The following is an 11418-nucleotide window of genomic DNA, read 5'->3' as shown; positions in this document are numbered from 1 at the left end:
GCCTTATAAGGTAAAATAATGAGTTTGAATTATATCTTTTTTCAAAAATATATTTTTATTGATTTCAGAGAGGAAGGGAGCGAGAGAAAGAGATGGAAAGATCAATAATGAGAAAGAATCATTGATCACCACCAATATCACTAATCCCTGCCAAGAATACGCACAACCAATGGGCCCAATGGTGTAAGACATTAAGCTAAATGTCCTTTCAAAATTTTCTTTAAAATTTTTTATGCTGTCTTAAATGTCTACAATTAAAATATATTTGCTATTATTCCTGGCAATTAAGGGATGTTAACACCAACTGAACACCAGTTGAACTGACGCCCAATTGAACATATCTGTCCAGGAGCATAAAATCACTCAAAACTCTGAGTATTTTTTACTAACCTAAAGCTGTGCTCCCTAGCCAAAGACTTAAAAAGTAACAGAAACATCAACAAAAAAACAAGAAAGCCCACTGCATGGGAGAGCATATTTGCCAATGTTATCTCCAATAACAGTGTGATCTCCCACATTTACAGGGAACTCATACAACTTAACAAAAGGAAGATAAAAAACCCAAATCAAAAAATGGGCAACGGACCTAAATAGATACTTTTCAAAAGAGGACATAAGGAAGGCCAAGAGACATGAAAACATGCTCAAAGTCACTAATTACCCAAGTGATGCAAATCAAAACGACAATGAGGTACCATCTCACACCTGTCAGAATGGCTATCATCAACAAATCAACAAATGACAAGTGCTGACAAGGATGCGGAGAAAAAGGAACCACAGTGCACTACTGGTGGGAATGCAGACTGACGTAGCCACTGTGGAGAACAGTATGGAGTTTCCTCAAAAAACTAAAAATGGAACTCCCATTTGATCCAGTGATCCCACTTCTAGGAATATATTCCAAGAAAACTAGAAACACCAATCAGAAAGGATATATGAAAAAAATAAAATAAAATAAAGAGGATATATGCACGGCTGTGTTCATAGCAGCACAATTTACAATAGCTAAGATTTGGAAACAGCCTAAGTGCCCATCAGCAGATGTGTGGATTAAAAATAGTGGTACATCTACACAATGGAATACTACTCTGCTGTAAAAAGGAAGGAACTCCTACCATTTGCAACAGCATGGATGGACCTGGAGAGCATTATGCTAAGCAAAATAAGTCAGAGAAAGATAAATATCACATGATCTCACTCATTTGTAGAATATAATGAACAACATAAACTGATGAACAAAAACAGAACCAGAGACAGAGAAGCATCAATCAGACCGTCAAACCTCAGAGGGAAGGTAGGGGAGGGTGGGGGTAAGAGGGAGAGATCAGCCAAAGGACTTGCATGCATGCATATAAGCATAACCAATGGACACAGACACCAGGGGGGTGAGGGCATGAACTGGGGGATGGGGAGACAATGGGGGGATAAGGACACATATGTAATACCTTAATCAATAAAGAAAATTAAAAAAAAAAGTAACAGAGAGCCCTGGCTGGTGTGGCCTAGTTGGTTGGGGCGTTGTCCGATGCACCGAAGGGTATTGGGTTCGATCCCTGGTCAGAGTGCCTACAGGAGGCAACGGATCAATGTTTTTCTCTCGCATTGATCCTTCTCTATTTCTTTGCCTCTCCCTTCCTTTCTCTCTAAAAATCAATTTTAAAATATATCCTCGCCCTAACCTGTAAAATATTTTTAAAATAAATAAATAAAAATAAAATATATCCTCGAGTGAGGATAAAAAATAAAGTAACAGCCCTAACTGGTTTGGCTCAGTGGATAGAGCGTCGGCCTGCAGACTGAAGGGTCCCAGGTTCGATTCCGGTCAAGGGCATGTACCTTGGTTGCGGGCACATCCTCAGTAGGGAGTGGGCAGGAGGCAGCTGAATTGATGTTTCTCTCTCATCAATGTTTCTAACTCTCTACCCTTCTCCCTTTCTCTCTGTAAAAAATCAATAAAGTATATTTTTAAAAAAATAAAAAATAAAGTAACAGAGATATAATGCCAGCTTCATTCATCACCGTACCCCCAAGTAGGAGTATAACATGCACGGATTAAATTAATGCAGTTAGCTCTAAGAAAATAGCCAAATCAGGCAAATGCAAAGCCAAGTTGTAACTGTTTTTCTTTTATCACAGGCTCCCAAATATAAAAACTTTCTAAGTACCCACCTGTCTTTAATCACTACCATTATCACTCACATTTAGATAAATACTTTTGAAGTTCCATTGATATCAGGAAAAAAAAGTCAAATTGCCAAATTTTATCACACGAGTTACAGGAGTCCAGCAGGTTTTACATGATATATTTTTCTATTTCCTCATTCTTTAGCATTCTCTTCATTTTCTGATAATGTTTTGAAGGAAAGGGGGGGAGGAGGATAGTCCTGTGCTCACATCACACACCTCCTAGTCATCCAGGGACCATCCTGGCAGCCCATTTCTCATCACTATCTATCATCTTGTGCCTGTGCTATGGACTGAGGAGGCATGGGGAAACAGAAGACTCTGGTGAATAAAGAATTATCAGCTGGTGTTCAAAGAACCAGAAGGGAAAAAAATACTTAATACCAAAGATCCAGAATAGACATTTCTCCAAACAAGATATACAAATGGCCAATAAACACATGGAAAGATGCTCAAGAGTACTGGTCATTAAGGAAATGCAAAGCAAAATCACAATGAGCTATCACTTTACACCTACTAGGATGCCTATACCTCTACTCAAAAGAAAGGAAAAAATAAAAAATAACAGTGTCGGCCAGAATGTAGACAAACTGGAACTCTCATACATTGCTGTTGGGAATGTAAATTGGTGCCACCACTGTGAAGCAGCCTAGCAGGTCTGCAAAAAATTAAATAGAATTACTATGTGACCCAGCAATTCCACTCCAAGATATATACCCAAAAGAAGTGAAAACAGGGAATCAAACACATACTTGTACACCAAAATTGATAGCAGCATTATTCACAATAGCTAAAAGGTAAAAACGATTCAAGTGTTCATCAACAGATGAATACATACAATGGAATATTATTCAGCCATAAAGAATGCAGTTCTGACATATGCTAATGCTACCATATAAATGAACCTTGAAATCATCATGCTAAGTGGAATACGCCAGACACAAAAGGACAAATAGTATATGATTCACTTATATGAAGTATCCAGAAAAGGCAAATTCATAGTGACAGAAACTAGTTTGGCCACGGGTGGATGGGGGAAGGGTTATTGCATAATAGTACCAGAGTTTCTGTTTAGGGTGATGAAAATAGTGGTGATGGTTGTATTACATTATGAATGTAATTAATGCCACTGAATTGCACACTTAAATTATCCAAGTACATGGCAAACTTTATGTTATATAGATTGTCTCATACACACACACACACACACACACACACACACACACACACCAGCAAGGAAAATAAAAGTGCAAAGTAGGTTGGGGCAAAATGAATACCAAGTCACTTCAAAATCAGAATTAATACAGGAAGCATTCCTTCCCCAGTGTAAATGCAGTCTAACAATGAAGAGGCTAACTTGCCCAGGCAAACAATCTATTCACTCACATCACTGAATAATTTAAGGGCATATAATATAGTAGGCACTATCCTAGGCACATGGAAATTACAATCCAGAAAACTTCCCTATCATTACTCTATAAATTATGAGGATATGGATAAAATGAGCTTTTATTAAATAATTAAGAATAAAAAAAATTTAAAAGAGTAAATGCTTTTTTTTTTTTTAAATATATTTCATTGACCTTTTACAGAGAGGAAGGGAGAGAGATAGAGAGTTAGAAACATCAATGAGAGAGAAACATCGATCAGCCGCCTCCTGCACACCTCCCACCGGGGATGTGCCCGCAACCCAGGCACATGCCCTCGACCGGAATCAAACCCGGGACCCCCCAGTCCGCAGGCCGACGCTCCATCCACTGAGCCAAACCGGTCTCGGCAAGAGTAAATGCTTTTATATTTAAAATACAGATTCAAAATAAGTACATCAAGAATTCTAAAGCCAGTCTACTATCATCTTTGCTCCATCTGGTTTAACTTCCTTAAGTTGGTAAATTTGTCATTTTTCTGTACTGGAGTAAAAGATTTTTTTAAACTACACAAACATGACCACAACACATTTAGAAAAACACTATTTTCTGACCTTCATCAGCCAACAGTCTACTAATCAGAAAATATAAACATCACAATCATGAATCCAATTTAGTCTTGGCACCTAAAAGCAGAACTTCTCAAAATGGGTCAATTAGCAGTTCTATGAGAAAAAAATAGTCCCACTTTTCCATCTTTCAAAGTTGAGGGGTGTTCAACATAAAAATTAAGCAAAAGATTACATGTCTATTAATCATACTTTGAGGACCACCTGGAGGGTGAAGAAAAGTTTCCTTTTTACTGGTATTTAAATGTTTTACAGCTCTTTAATAATAAGCAGTTGTGCTCACTAGTATACCCTAGATTAAGTTTTGAAACACAACACTGAGCTTTCCGACAAGGTACACTTTCCCGTACCTGATGCTACACAACATTTTTCATCTTCGTAATTAGGCCATTAATTGCCTCAGAGCACTGTTTATAATTGATGACAGTAACTAAGGTACCTCAGAAACAATGACCAGGTTTCGTTCTGATCGCTGCAAAGTACCTGCATATTTCTGTAACCTGGGAAGGAGGAGGAACAATACCTCGAGTCTAATAATTGCTTACTCAAACTAACAAAAGAAGAGAGGCAAAGGGGGAATGTGAGAAGAGAGAGCACTTTAAATTATTCAGTGTGATTTCCATGCTTGGGAAAACACTGAATTCATGGGATCAGTAGGAGGTATGAATGTTCTCCAGTATAAAGCCACAATATGAAAAGAATTACTGGGTCAAAATGTAAAATTCATTTTCATGTAACATCCAGTTACCTACTAGTACAGGACTGAGGATGGGGCAGGAGCTAATGAGTCCAGGGCTCTATTTCATTCTTAAAAGAAAAAGTGTGACGCTAGAAGGACTGATTTAGCAGATTGAAACTTAAAAGGATTACCCAGAAGATAAAGGGGACGGGGACCTTAACATCCAAAACATATTTCCATAAAATTCTTTTAATTTTTTCCTTTGACCAAGACAGCACAATTTTCTTTTCCCCTGCTTTTCTTTGTCACAACAATTTCAAAGATAGACTTCAATATAGAAATTCATATGTCCTAAAACAATAGCATTGCAGTATGAACTTTGCCATTCACCCCAAAAAGCGAAACTGTGAAGTCTGATGATGACACACAAACACTGCACCATTCCGCAGTACCACAGAATCTACAGCTCAGTATTTCATTAGAGGTGGGAGACTAAGTGAATGAGAAATCTGAATTTTTTTTTAATGGGGTGTCTTTTAATAGTGACAGAAGTCACTATCCCTTTTATACTTCAAGGTTCAGCTCCCACTTGCTCAGAATCATGTTAATATCAGATCTAGAAGGGGCCCTAGAATCTGTGCAATTACCTAAGTTCACAGATGAGAAAACAAGTAAAAGTTTATATCTAGTTACTGGTAAAGTTAGACTGGAACCCAATCCTCCTAACTCCCAGTGTAGTACTAGTATTATATCTAGAGGGACATCTCCTATAGTTATAAATAATAATTAAAAATATGGAGCTTTGTGTCAAGTTCTATATTAAGCCATTTTACATGCATATTACATTTAATTCTTTTACAACACTCAGAAAAAGAGTAATACTCTATTTGGCAGATAAAATTGAAAATGATTTGCCCACTCAGGGCTGATTCAAACCTAGGTCTGGCTGATTTCTAAATTAAAGTTCAGTCTTACTCTACCATGGCCTACAGGGTCCTGACCCCTCCTACCATTCTGACCTCATCTCCTACCACTCACAAAACCCAGTCAACCATCACTCAAGCTCATCCCTACCTCAGGGCCTTTACATGTGCTGAGTGGCCCCCAAACCCACCCCAACCACCACCCACAGACCTGTGACTGGTTCTACCCTTTCAAGTCAAATATCACCTCTTCAATCAGGTTTTCTCTAACCACTCAATCTAAAACAGTTCCTCAGTCACTCCCACCACTACCTAAAATTATCTTGTATACTAGCTGTCTCCAATTAGAATAAAAGTACCACAAGGACAAAAACTTCCAGAAATGTTCCACCATATTCATTTCTAGACTGCCCAATACACAAAAGAGTACCTGATAAAAGGAGACACTCAAAAAAATTATTTGTTGAATAAAGGAATGAATACCTGTGTCATTAAGAGTCAGTATCCTACAATAAGCACTTGATACATTCTATTTTTTTTGCAGTTGTTTGTTGTGAGTAATCTTATCTAGTAAACTTATAATTTTCTGCTTTGGGCAAGTTAATGACTTGACATGGGTTTATATGATCATCTCTTTTAAAAAAGCAGTCAAAAGTCTAGAATTCAAATAACTCCCATAGTTGGCAACGTGATAGGTAGACACTCAAATACTGTATTAAATACTGTATTGTTGACCCACAGACCTTAAATTCCTTTAATATTCTCACAACTTTCTACAAAAAAACAAACAAACAACACCACCAGAGTGTAAAGAAACACATTCTTTCATTTGGCTAGTAATAGAATCTAAAGAGTAACTGCTCTTTCACTAACAGTACACACAGCCTCCCTCTTCTCATGATAGCGCCATTAATTTCTTTTAAGCCAACACCCCATCTGTTTGCCTCAGATTATCTTTTATCATGACCAACGTCAACCTCCAGTTTTCTCTATTTCTTTGACAGGCCTCAGCAGCATCACAGTCCTCACTTGTGGCTTGCTCAAGTTTTGCTTGCTTTTTACGGTTCGCTGTGTTCAACATATCTTCCATGATCTAAAAAACTGTACAATTAGGGCAAGTAGGTCAGTAGCATTTTGGCTGCTATGGCTTTGGAATTCCTACTCCCTTGAGAGCTCTAAAGAGTCATGGCAACACAAAGAGACCTTCCTTCCTGGTGATTTATTTCACACTGCTCTCACTGGCCTGTCAAGCACAGGGTAGGAAACTGGATTGGAGCAGAATTGCCTACTGGCTTGAGTACTGAAGGCCTGGAAAAGTAACTGATACTGTCTGAACGGCTGCCTCCAAAGACTGTCCAAGTCTAGCAGATTTTCACTGTTAAAGACATTTCAACTCCAAACCCATGACCTTGTTTCCAACATAGCAAGAGAACATAAAACGTGACCAAAGTCCTGGTCAAAAGGGTACCGTTCAGATTTATAACTTCAGCCTTCTAAGAAGAATGACATGATGGAATACTCCAAGAAAATATGTGAGTGTGCATATGCAGGCACATATGGAGGGAGGGGGTGTCTTCAACAAGGTAAGGCTTCTTAATTTTCTAAAATAAAATAACCCACATTTCACCACATTTATTTCATTCCAGAAAAGCGCAGGAACTAAGTGCATTGAAGCATTTAGAGTGCATTTTCATGTGAGAAACAATGACAAAAGGCTTTTTTCATACAATACTAAAGTGAGGGGAATATGAAATTGTTCTGTGGTTATTAGAAAAAGTTGCATTTGATTAGAAAAAAACAACGGTTCTCAACCTGTGGGTCGCAACCCCTTCACAGGGGCCGCCTAAGACCATCGGAAAACACATATATAATTACATATTGTTTTTATGATTAATCACTATGCTTTAATTATGTTCAACTTGTAACAATGAATTTGGGGGTCACCACAACATGAGGAACTGTATTAAAGGGTGCTCAGTGGACGAGAGCAGTGCTGCTGGCCTGGGTCTTTGATGGATGGGCCTTGACTGCGAAGCAGGCGCTAGAGCAACGGTTCTCAACCTGTGGGTCGCAACCACTTCACAGGGGCCGCCTAAGACCATCGGAAAACACATATATAATTACATATTGTTTTTATGATTAATCACTATGCTTTAATTATGTTCAACTTGTAACAATGAATTTGGGGGTCACCACAACATGAGGAACTGTATTAAAGGGTCACGGCATTAGGAAGGTTGAGAACCACTGGAAAATATGTATCTTATCTAAAATCTTAGTCAAATATTTGTACAGAGTGTGAATGAACTTTCAACTTTCTATATGTAAACAACTTTCTATACAATTTCTTCACACTGGACAAACTGTAAAAACAATTCATTAAGACTTTGATTAAGATGTAGTTCTAGTTTTTCAAGCAGCTTTGTTTTTTGTGCCAAGTATAAGATCAGAGAACCAAGCGACTTGCTCAAGGTCATCTGGTCAAGTCAGGTGGGATTAGAATTACTGGTTCCTGCTTTCCAAAAGCCAGCCATAAATCAAACTTTTCTTGGAACTAAGCAGGCCAAAAGGGAAAAACCATTCTCCATTTCCTTTCTTCAATAATCAAAGGACAAAAGAAAAATTAGTTTAAATGGTAGAACTGCAATTAATAAAATTTCATCACTGCATTAAGTATTACCTCTTACCATGCACAGGCAACTCTCAAAATTGGCAACATTTAACAATTTGCAAAGGTCAGTAACCTCTATATAACCTTCCCATATGATGGCATCATAAACTTATTAAAATGTTTTTAAATCAGCACTTCATATATGCATCTATAAATAGTTCGCGTATCTTCTAAAAAGCTTGGTCAGACTGGAATATGGAAGTACTCTGAGCCCTTAGGTCTTTTCTAAGGTAAAGGATCATAAATAAGTTCAAAGTTTTCTTCAGAACCCTGAAAGGAACAGGGAGATTTCAACAGTGCAGGTAAAATTAGTGATTAAATAAACAAGAATCACTCAGACTATGGGGCTGAGAGGACTACAAAAAGGCGGCATTTTTTTCACCCTATCACCTTCCTCTTCCTTTTTCAAATCTACTATTTCCATCACACTTTCTGCCTCATCCTTTTCATTTCTACTTTTAAACTGCTAATTAAAAAAAAATTACTTTTGAATTAACAACAAAAACATTATGTCCAATGAAGCCATATTTTTAAAAATACTATTTGTATTGGGATGGGAATATTAAAGTAGCTAAGAGTACTTTGTATTTGTTACAAATACATTAGTCATATTTAGTAATTTTCCTCACATCCAATCTCCTCAGTCAAACAGTACCATCACCCCATTTCAGATGACCTCAGGTCCAGGAAAATTTCCCTTTAATCTGTAACTATGAGTCACTGATATGAAAAGCTGACATTAGATCTCAAAAGTACTAAGTTAATGGCTAGGTTGAAATCATGGCTGGGTTACATTATCTGAACAACTTTAAAACTTTTATAACCAACAATGATTTCTCTCATCTCAAATTCAAGTCTACCTATTTCTGAATACAGTTATAAAACATTCTTGGAGTGATGGTTTCTCTTCAGTCCTTGAGCAAAATGTGGCCACAGGGTATATAAAGCAAATCAAAAGCAAGGACTGGAAAAAATTGAACCTGGAAGGAAATACAAGTTTGACACTTTCCATTCTGCCAGAAAACAATTGTCATTACTTGGAAATATATTAGGTTGAGCCATACCAAACTGCCATTATATACAACTGTATTTTCCCTGCAAAAAACAGAAATTTCATATGGTTTGGCTTAATGTTATTTTCTAAGCTCATTTTAATAATTATCTCAAATAAGGTCTTCATATCCCAACAGGCATAAAACTGTCTAGTGTTCTAGACTGCCTTAACCTTTTGAAAAGTTTTGCCGCGCCACTGTCCAAACCTGGTCATTTGAAAAATTTAGCTCATTAACAGAAAAGCCAAGTAAAAACCACCAAACTGGCTGAACATAACCATGTTTTCATGAAACCTAAAACCACCCCACATACTCTTCCACTAACAGAATTTAAACTCTAAGCAGACCTCCCTTTCAGAAGACTTACATTTAAGGAGATACAATAAAAAAGTTAAGTGCTTGGCAGCCTTTTCAGTTATTAGTAATAAAGGAATCTAAGCATGGTAAAAACCCATCACTTTTCACTGGGGTTCCACTGACCTAAAAATCTACCAAGGAATTTTAATTAAGTTGGTAAGTTCCATTTCTGTTGGCGAATTTGGCTTCTAATTCTTCTAACCAAAAGGGGGATTGCAATCTCTGTGGGATACATTTTTCCATTTAGATATGGCTGATTTACACACCCACAGCAGAAATAACCTGTCACCTTCACAAAAGGGGTTATGGCTCCAAGACTGCCTCTAGGTCCAAATCCATCATTTCACTCCCATTTTTATTAGAGTCTAATATCCAACATGCTAATGAACTACTCTCAATGAATTCTATTAATTACTCAACATGTTCCTGTTCTACCAAAATTCCTACCTACTGGATGCTTTTCCTAAGACACCATATAAACTGTTAGGGCAATCTGATGTTGCCTGTTTTATCTTCCTAGACCTAGTGATAGTACAAACCATCAAGTGAAATATGCTTTTAAAAAAATCAGGAGAGAATCTCCTGCTCCACCTAGAAATGTCTCTATTTAGCTAGGTCAGTGTTGATAGGTCAATAGGCACTAGTCACTACTACAATCCCACCGGGCATTTCTCTGTAATTTATTAAACCATCCACCTTTTCCTAACATCCAAATAATCCAGACTTTTTCTAGCAGAATTTACTCTTCCTGCCCCCCCCCCCAACATCTCCTGATCATTTTTCACCCTAAACTGAAGTTTTCCTCTAGCGCCCCAAGGTGATGCCAAGTCAGGGCCAAACACATTCCTGAAACCTTCCATCTACTCCCTCTTTCTAAAGTTTTTTGTTGTTGTTGTTGTTAATGAAAACTATGCATCAGGTACAGTGACAAGTGTTTTAAAAGGAAATGTATCTACTCCCATCCTTCAAACCCGATGCGTTCAGGATCCAGTAACCCATTTTACAGAGGAGAAAAACTGAGGTTGAATAACTTAACCCAAGGTCATACAGGCCTGGGACTCAGATCCAAGTCTGACCTCAAGGTCCTCTGACCTTAACCCTCTTGCTATAGTTGCTTTTTATCTCTGGTCACGTCCTGGAGGTCTGCTCTGTGGTCCTATAAAGTCTTGGGCAGGGTTCCGTTTCCCCAGTGGCTGTCTTGCCTTTAAAGGACATGCCTTTGCGGAAGAATGAGTAACCGTCCCATCTCTTCTCCATTCTCTTCCTTCCCACCTGACACCACTTCCCCAAGGCCCTTATCACCGTCTCATTCTCTAGGGCCAAAGTAAATGTCCCCTCTGACCCCAGGGCAGGCACCAGAGAATCCTGAAGGGCCGCCTTCTACCATCAAGCCTAAGAGAGGGCAGAAGTGAAAGAAAAAAGAGGCGCCCACAGCATCTGAAGTCCTCGCTCGGGAGGAAACTGTGGCAGGGGCCCGGAGAAGGGTGAGGTTTTGAGCCGTGGTGGTGGGTAGTGAGGGGTGTTAGGGCGGAAGGGGTGGGGGGGGAGTGACAAGT

At 38.4% G+C, this 11418-nt stretch overlaps 1 protein-coding gene across 1 annotated transcript in view; it reads right to left on the bottom strand.

The window, feature by feature from the left end:
* Nucleotides 1–11418, bottom strand: part of B4GALT5 (UDP-Gal:betaGlcNAc beta 1,4- galactosyltransferase, polypeptide 5) — a gene marked incomplete at its 5' end in the record, with an annotated part of 77664 nt that overhangs the window by 65721 nt on the left and 525 nt on the right. The gene's annotated exons all lie outside the window — the stretch shown is intronic.

The sequence above is a fragment of the Myotis davidii genome, unplaced genomic scaffold (genome assembly GCF_000327345.1).
Source record: "Myotis davidii unplaced genomic scaffold, ASM32734v1 scaffold935, whole genome shotgun sequence".
Taxonomy (NCBI): Eukaryota; Metazoa; Chordata; class Mammalia; order Chiroptera; family Vespertilionidae; genus Myotis; species Myotis davidii.
The sequence above is the reverse complement of the archived record's forward strand: the minus strand, read 5'-3'. Positions and strand labels throughout refer to the sequence as shown.